The sequence below is a fragment of the Anser cygnoides genome, chromosome 4 (assembly GCF_040182565.1).
Source record: "Anser cygnoides isolate HZ-2024a breed goose chromosome 4, Taihu_goose_T2T_genome, whole genome shotgun sequence".
In the NCBI taxonomy this organism is placed as follows: domain Eukaryota; kingdom Metazoa; phylum Chordata; class Aves; order Anseriformes; family Anatidae; genus Anser; species Anser cygnoides.
Window position 1 is genome coordinate 78,873,314 of NC_089876.1, and position 8,362 is coordinate 78,881,675.

Consider the following 8,362-nt stretch of genomic DNA (forward strand, 5'->3'; position numbering starts at 1 on the left):
GCCAACAACAGGAAACGTTTTAGCCTTTCCATAGGATCATTCATGGGATTGCTGTAAGATGTTTTTAAGTTCATGAATAAAAAAAGCTTTTAGTTAAGAAGGCTGAAGTAATATTATAAGACAACTCTTTCTTTAAGTCATAAACAATTTGTCCTCAATGATCAGTGAGGATCTTTTAAAGAGGTGAGGCTTGCCTTTACCTGGAGAAGTTCTAGGAACAATTCCGGCAAAAGAATTAAAAGGTTTCAGGAGTCAAAAATGTTGCCCCTCCTGCCTTATATCTAGCTTCGTTAGGCATATGGATACCTGCTCCCTGTATTTCTGCAGCTTTCTTTAGGACAGGTTATTACCAGTCCTGTGACCAACTTCTTTGCCACCAGCTTCATTCATAATTACCCAGTCCTCAGATTCTTGGCTTTCAGGGTCCTGAGAAAATTTGGAGAGTCTCTGTTAAACAGTTTATGTACCTGGAGACGCAGAGCCAGGCCAGACAGGAGTTTCACAGGAGAGGCAAAGCACCATGCCCAGCTGGTTTAAGAAGAGGAGGTTCTCCAGGACCTTCAGCTGAGGCTTATTGTAACCATTCACTTGCAACAGCTGGGGAGGCAAGGGGGAACGTGCTAAAGATGGGGGTCTGCCAGGCTTGCCAAGTGCTGGGAAGGATGCTTAACTATTAGTAACATGATCAAAATGACAGTGATACTCAACAGACTGAGAGGTGACATTAAGTAAATATAGTCTTACTACAAAACAAAAAAAAGTAAAAGGAGATAAAAGAATGGTTTTGCAGAGTCTCTTGAGATTTCACTTGCAAAGGAAAAGGTACTAAAGAAGGGAAAGTTGGGGTTGGGATCCATCTTTTTCTTCCTTGGGTGGTGGGATGGAGGCAGCTATTCTGCATTTTATTGCAGTTGATATGGAGCAGTTCATCTGTGATGGATGCGGACTGATGCCAGAAGAGTTACATTTCTTGCTATGGGTGATGTCAGGTGCTGATGGGTAGCTCTGGGATGGTCTTGGAGCAGGTCCATGGGAGAGGCCAAGTCTCTTCTTCCTCTGATGTCTGCCAGGTTACTTTGGGTGGGGAAGGGCCACAGGCAGGTCCCACCAACAGCTGCTGGCCTCCAGCGAGTATCTTCTCAGATCACAGCAAAGGAGTCAGGGCAATGTTGTCTCCTCTTGTGGGCATATTCTGGCAGAGCTACCAGCCACCCCACTGGTGACGTCTGGGCAACTTCAGGGCAAGGAGCAGCTGCTTAGCTATGACTGGTGCTGCTTTCCTTTCATCATAGTGCCCAGACAGGTCAGGGTGGCCAGACGTCAATGTCTTGTGAGTGAGTAGGTCAAATGCGCACTTGTTTTTCTCAAAATGTTGATCGACCTTCCCCATGGCTTCTTGCCTTTTTTTTTTTTTTTTTATTTTAATGAGCAAAAGAGGAAGAGCAGACAACCCAGGGCTGTTCCTGTGTCGGTAACATCAGCTGTAGCTGCTGGAAACCAGCTGCAGGGAAACACTCTAATTGCACAGCACCGGTCTTGGCCAGCAGCCCCTTTGTAGAAATACTGCACCTTCATCAGCCTGGAGACCTGGGGGCTCATGTAGGAGATGGAACCAAGAGTGTTAATCGAGGAGAAAGCATGACCCACCTGGATTCTGGCTATAGTTCACCCTTTCCACCTTTGCCCATCAGGAAACTTAACTTGGGTGAACGTAGCCTATACAACCTGCTGTCCTGGAAAGTATTTTGAAAGGGCTTCATAGCTGGGACAGAGAAATGGTGTTGGGGGGCAGCTGAGGCTCCCTAGCAGGCATGTCCCCTCAGGGGTGAAAGGGGTGAAAGACAAAGTTACTGCTGTATCTTCTGGAGAGAAACCTGTCTTCTTTGGGCATGTACCCAAACTTCTTCACCGGGTCTTTTCACAAGGACAGCTTCTGGGCAGTCCTGCTCTACTGGGTGTGGGAGGAAAGGGCTAAGCTGGTGGGTAATTTTGACACTTTCAGTTGTGTAATGTAAGCCAACACACGTCCAGCTGTGGGCACACCTTGGTATAAGTGCAATGCTGCTGTTGCTGTAAGAGAACAGAAATAACTCTCAGGGGGAAGAGCAAGCATGTGACCTTTTCCTTCTCCTTTCTTTCCTTTCTTCTTTCCTCCCCCTCTTCCATCTTATGGGGTGAGGAGCATGTCTGCGAAGGCTAACGGGAGTTCAGGTGTAGGGCTGTCCCACCATGGCAGTGAGCGCCTTTGTCTGCCTCATGCTTCTGTGATGTCCTTCCAGCCCTTCTTCAGATACCTGTCTTCCCAAAAAAGCACACATTGTGACCCTTCTCTGGCCAAGCTATCTCAGGATGCAATCTTCAGCAGCATGAAGAATTTTTCACATTCCACTCCAGGTCAGAAGGGGCTATTTCCACCATACACCAGTTGATCTTGGGTACTTTTATGTTCTGTGCAGGGGGTCCTCATGGATCCCCCTCTCTCAGCCATATCACTCACTTTTGCTTTTAGCTGTGATCTAAATATTGCCAAGGGTGTTCCTGACTGCCATTTCTGAGCTATTTATTGAGTTTTAGACCTGCACCATTCTGTGCAACATCTTTGTTTTTGCATGTGCCTACAACATATCAGCTTGCTGTCCCACCCTTATTAAAACGTGATCTTTCTATGCAATACCTTGCATGATGCACCATTTCTGGGAATTATCAATTCACTAATTTTGTTATGTTATTGTCCAATGTGCTAACAACACCCCTGCACTGCTCTGTTTTTTCCCCAGAGTTGTTAGCAGCCACCAAGTCAAGGGTGACGTTGGAGGAGGCAGATGCCCTGTGCCATGCAGCGGCCCTTGGGGACTGGGTGCATGGTGAGGACGGTCTGGGTGCTGAGACTGCAGTGCTGCATGTGCCTAGATGGAGAGGAGCTGGAGGGTTTGGGCTAGCTCTGCCAAAAACCCAGAGCTGCTGGGAGGAGACACCCCTTTTCTTCTGATTGTTGGGAGCATTGGAGAAATCGCTGTATGGGAGTGGGGAATAACAGAGCTGTGTGGACAGTGTGTGAGTGTAACCGGAGGCTACCCTGCTGGTCAGGTCAAGTTAAAAGGAAAATATCATTGTTCAGGCTGACGGGCTTCAGGAGGGTAGTTTTTTATGTCAGCAATGTCATTTCCTAAGCTTTTAACCCTCTGACCATAAGCTATCAATTTAAACAATATGCTAGACCAAGTTACATGAATCACCATGATTCTGATTAAATGAAGACAAAGTTGTAGGTCCATCTTCAGTTTACAGTGAAGATATGTATGTGAATATACAGGTCTTTTAAGCTTCCCATATCTGTGTGGTTTGCAGTACAATCCATTTTCAAGCTGGGATTGCTTGAACAAGATCTGCAAGAACATTTTGTCCAGTCCCTACCCGACGCAGGGCCACAAACAGGTATGTCACGTGTTGCGCTAGAGAGATCATTATCAAGTTAGAGATACCAGTCACGCAAAGTGAACTGGTGTACTGCTTATTTAATTTGTGTGTGTTTCCAGTTAAATGGAAAACCCCCACAAAACGAAACAGAAGTACTTTCCTTCTTCTCCGTAGTAATTCTCACAGGCGTAGTCTAAAACTTTGCTCCAGTGCCAAGTAGAGTCTGGGGTCCAATTCAGCCCTATTCAGTTTAGCTGAACACAGATATGACTGCAAATACTGGAGCATTGCTGCCCTCTCCCTCTCCTTGCTGCCTTTATTTGTGTTTTCTTCCTCATACTTGGCTTCACTGTGGTCTCTGTAAGAAATCTGGAGAAACAGCAGCCTCCCAGAAAAGTCCCTGCTAACTGGAAGTTCACCTCTACCTCCCCAGCACCAGTGTTGTGAAATAAGTATGTTGAAAAAAAAAAAACACACAGAGAGGTTACACGGGTGGGAAAAGGGGAAAAGGGTGCTGCCTTTTTGTTAGGTTGTGCAATGAGGTGTTGAATAATGAGTGCATCTTTTGTGCTGCTTGGGTTTTGTGGTTAGATTGCCACAGCCTGCACTTGGCTCTTTGCTTAACAAACTTCAGATGAGATCAGTAGCCAAGCAAGTACTCGGCAAACATCCAGCTCCGCAAGAAGGATATTAGCAGCGATGCACGAGATATAATCTTTGGCTTTGCTGGAATTACACGAGGAAGGAGCTGTCAGGAAATGAGCCCTGAAATCCTCAGCAACCAGCGGTGGACTGGGCCACGTGGTCCAGGGGCAGTTGCTGGGGAGTTACGGTATCTGAGGTATTTATGGCAGGTGAGGTCACTGAGGTCTCAAGAAAGCTTTTCTATAAAGATGAGATGGGCCGTAATATAGCCACTATTAAAGCTGAAGAGGCCTGACCTCCATCTGGGTCAAGGTTGCGTTGCTTCACGCAGCCGTACATGTCACCTGCGTGCCGTTTGCTCTTTGCTCCACGTGTTGACAAAACCCTTGCTCCAGGGGCGGCCATGACCCTCTGTCCCTTTGCCCGCCCTCCTCCCACTGACGTCCTGCCCACACAGACTGCTTGGGAAAAACCGACCCCAAAAGGCGCGATACGGGGCTCCTCAGCACAATTTCTCTGTTCCCCGTGTGGAGTGTAGGCATTTTCCAGCCAGCCGCATCCCAAAGGCAGCGACCGTGGGGCCTGGTTGCAAGGCCTGTGCCCAGCCCTCTGCTCCCGGCCTCTCTCTCCGGAGCCTCGGCTCCTCTCTCCCGGCCTCAGCTCTCCGGAGCTGCCGTGGCTGGGAACTTGCAAGAAACAGCAGAAGCGAATTTGTTGACACTGGAGTTGTTTATGAGGAAGTATCAATCTCAGGAAAGGAGAGGCTAGCTCCCGGGATGGAACAAAGCTGGCCCAGCCCGACTGCGGCACAAAGGCGAGGAGGAGCTGCGGCTCTGCAGCGGTGCAGCACAAAAGGGCTCGGGGAGGTGTTTTAGTCGAAAAATGGTGTTGAGGCAAAAATAGAGGGATAGAAGTTAGCCAGGAGAATGCTTAAATTGCTAATTTTCTAATTTTACTGTGCAGGTGCAGGACAGGATTCTAGGTGCGGTTAGGAGAGGGGAATGCTTCTTGGTTTCACTCTGGAGCAGGATGGCCATGGGGAGCCCTGTGGCCCCCCTCCTTCCCCTCTCTATTTCTGGGCACTTCTGGGGCTGGAAATAAATTAGAAACGAAGCTTTTGGTGTCGAAACAGTCCCTGTATGTATTTCCTAGTGGAACCTTTGCTTCTCTCTGTCACTTCTTTCAAACGATTGCAACCTTTTTTTCTTGAATTGCCAGTTTGATGGCTTTTTTTCTTCTTCTTTTCTTTCCCTTTTTTTTTTTTCACTACCGCGTGCGGCCGTGGCCGGGGCTGCGCTGCCACCTGGCGTCGCCGCCGCGGGAGGGCGCAGGGAAGGAAGGGGCCGGCCCCGCTGCCGCCCACCCGGCTGCACAGGGCAGGAGAACGCGCCGGGACGAAATGCAACAGAAAAATAGCGTAATCGATCAATAAATAATTCAAAAGTTAAATGCAAAAAAATAAAAAAAAAACGCACACGCTAATTAAATAAAATGAATAAAAAATTTTAAAAAAATAACAATGACGTGGAGCAAAACTACATTGCTAGCATCTCCCCAAAGGCTGGAATTTCCTCATTTGCAGGAATTTTTTATTAGATGTAATTATATATCCTTTACTATATATTATTATTAGATAGTTCAGCTGGGACTTGAGCACTGCTGCAGTAAGCTATCCCTATCCCTATCCCTATCGCTATCCCTATCCCTGTCCCTGCAGTTCACATAGCCCTTTGTCAATGTCCTGCTCTCTTCTTGCTCACCCCCTGCCCCCCAGGCTGGAGCCCCCCACTGCAGAGCAGTGCGCTGCAGGTTTTAGGGGTCCCAGCGTGGGATGCGTGTGTACGGATGGCCCTGCTTTGGTTTTGCTGCTGGCAGATGAGATGTCCTTGTGGTCAGCGTATGGGGAGTGCTTTGTTCTGCTTACTTGGGGCCAGTAATGTTTTCTGTAGAGTTGATATGGTTGTGAAATAAATATAAAATTCAGTATAGATCGTACAAATGAACAACTGCAATTATTAAAGTGGAGCTCTCTGTGTTCATTGTGTCCGTGTATTATCACCTTTCTGCCAATGGACCGCTGTGGTACAGGGGATTTGTTTTCTCACTAATTTCACATAGTGAAATTAACTGGGTTTTACAAGTCTCAGAGTGCAGAATTAGGCCTTTGCTCTCGGATGCAAAAATCATCACAGCTAATATGCCTGACTTTGGAGTTGAAGGCTGGTGAAAGATAAGGATAATATTTATTTGTAGCAGAATATGCAATAATCCTCTTTTCCAAGAGATTGTAAACCCTGCAGGCTCCAGCTGTGGTTTTCATGTCTTGCTGTTTTCTGGGATGGTGCCACGTCTCCACAGAGCGAAGGAGCCTTCTCTTGTGAGAAATCCTCACCGAGACTTGCTCCTGAGTAATCACAGCTCAGGGTGAACTTCCAGGCCAGAGGGATGAATCACAACCATCCTTCTGAAGCATAAACTTACGGTATCACTCCCATTTCCAGTCTGCTCCGTCCAAAATAATCGGCTGGCATCAGCCTGCAGCCCCTTGTGGCAGACACCGTTGACCTGAGATGTGCCTGATCTTGCTGTGGCTTCTGACGAGTGATGCGGCTGCTGACGTGCAAGTTTGAGGTCTAAATAACACAGACCCCAGTCCTGCAAAAATAAAAAGAAAACATTTCTCTCCCCTCCAGCCCCGCCCAGGCTTTCCCTCCCAGTGGACTGGGGATACGCTCACAGATGCCGTTTTGCTAAAGGCCAGATAATACTGAGCGCTGTCTGAAACCGAATACAAGGCAGCAATTCAGGGGGATGTTTCTGTTGATGCCATAAAGCACAAAAGCACAATTCAAGTGGAGCAGCCAAATCTCAGGGATGAAATTGCAGCCCTTGTATTGTGCTGAGGATGGGGCCTTGTTTTGCTAATCTACTCCAGTCTGCAGGGCTTTCAATTTTAAATATGAGGAAAAGAAGATCTGGATGTAAATGCAGTCGCGAATGGGGTTCCTCATGACAAAGAAATGTGCTACAGAAACTTAGCCAGGCAGAGATTTCTTTTGGACAGGGGAGCCACTCCATGCACACATGCACAACTGCAAGTTCTCAGTTTCTGTCAGCCTTAGGAACAACAGCTAGGTGTGGTGCTGCCTCCTTTGAGGGTCGGTGTGAAGGTACCAAAGGTTGCATCTTTCCCCGTAATTATGCTGGATCCTCACTCTCAAAGGCGCATGTTTTTAAGCTGTATTGCCACCTTCATCTTTTTGTGTGTGTGTTGAGGAATTCCTCAGCTTCCTAGCTGAGAAATGAGCACATTTTCTCTAAGTATTTTCCCTTGCTATTGGATGCAAAAATAGATTGGATCGAGTACATTGTAAAATCACGTGCTAAGCACCGAAGGATAGTTGCTGTTTCAAGACTTTAGTGTATTTCTTCCCTATGCCCTTACTCAGGAAAGATGCAAATGAGCTGTGGAGTGAAAGTCAATGTATATTGCAAATAATATTTTGCTCCTGACAAATTAATACACTGACCTCCTCAAGGTGCTTTTGAAGGTTGTTCAGAGCATCGGTGGCATTGTTGAATTGCTTTTCTGTGACACTCATCGTCAACCCAAAAGGATTTTGCAATAGTTTAAAAAAGGGGAAAAAAAAGTGAGCAATACTTCAAACGCTCGAGAGAAAATATGTCTGGCTGGATCTTGCTCATTATAAAGTACCTGGGAATGTTTTATTTCTGAGAGATGCCCTCCCCAAGCTCTGTTATTTTACACCAGGGGAAAACCTCTGCCATAGTTTAGTGAGTCTAGCGTTAAGCCAGATTAAGCTGGTGCTAATGGGGGGCAGAGTTTGCGCTGCCTCTGCGGGCTGCATTCTGGGCGAAGCAAGGTGGCTGCTGCTGCAGGCAGCTGGCTGCTGCTGCTGCTGCAGGATTTGGCCGAACCAGAGCTGGGGCTGCTACGTTTGGGGCCTTTGTCAGTTTTGGGCAGCAGTCTGTGCTCCATGCCTGGATCTCAACAGCCAGGATTTAGAGAGATCCTCTTTCTGAGGCAAAATGCAGAGAAGCTGCCATGATTAATCATTCTTCTGAGATTTCAGATGCATTTAAATCCACAAAGTGGGGGGAAGATACTGCAGGTTTTATAGCTTAAACAGCACCTCAGGTCTTTTATCAGCAGAAATGAATCAGACCATCAGAGGAGCGAAGGGTTTTAATTCCAAGTTCTTATTTTGATTTAACCCATATACAAACCATCCTGCCATATCGGTGCAGTTTATTGTGAGACGATTCATGTGGCAGATGA

General features: G+C 47.1%; 1 long non-coding RNA gene across 1 annotated transcript; it reads left to right on the forward strand.

Annotated features, from left to right (window-relative positions):
* The first annotated feature begins 1,446 nt into the window (after positions 1 to 1,446).
* On the forward strand, positions 1,447 to 5,157 carry LOC136790767 (uncharacterized). Its single transcript, XR_010831304.1, has 3 exons — positions 1,447 to 2,864; positions 3,349 to 3,435; positions 5,026 to 5,157. It is a non-coding gene; the product is annotated as an uncharacterized lncRNA (long non-coding RNA).
* The last annotated feature ends 3,205 nt before the right edge of the window (positions 5,158 to 8,362 follow it).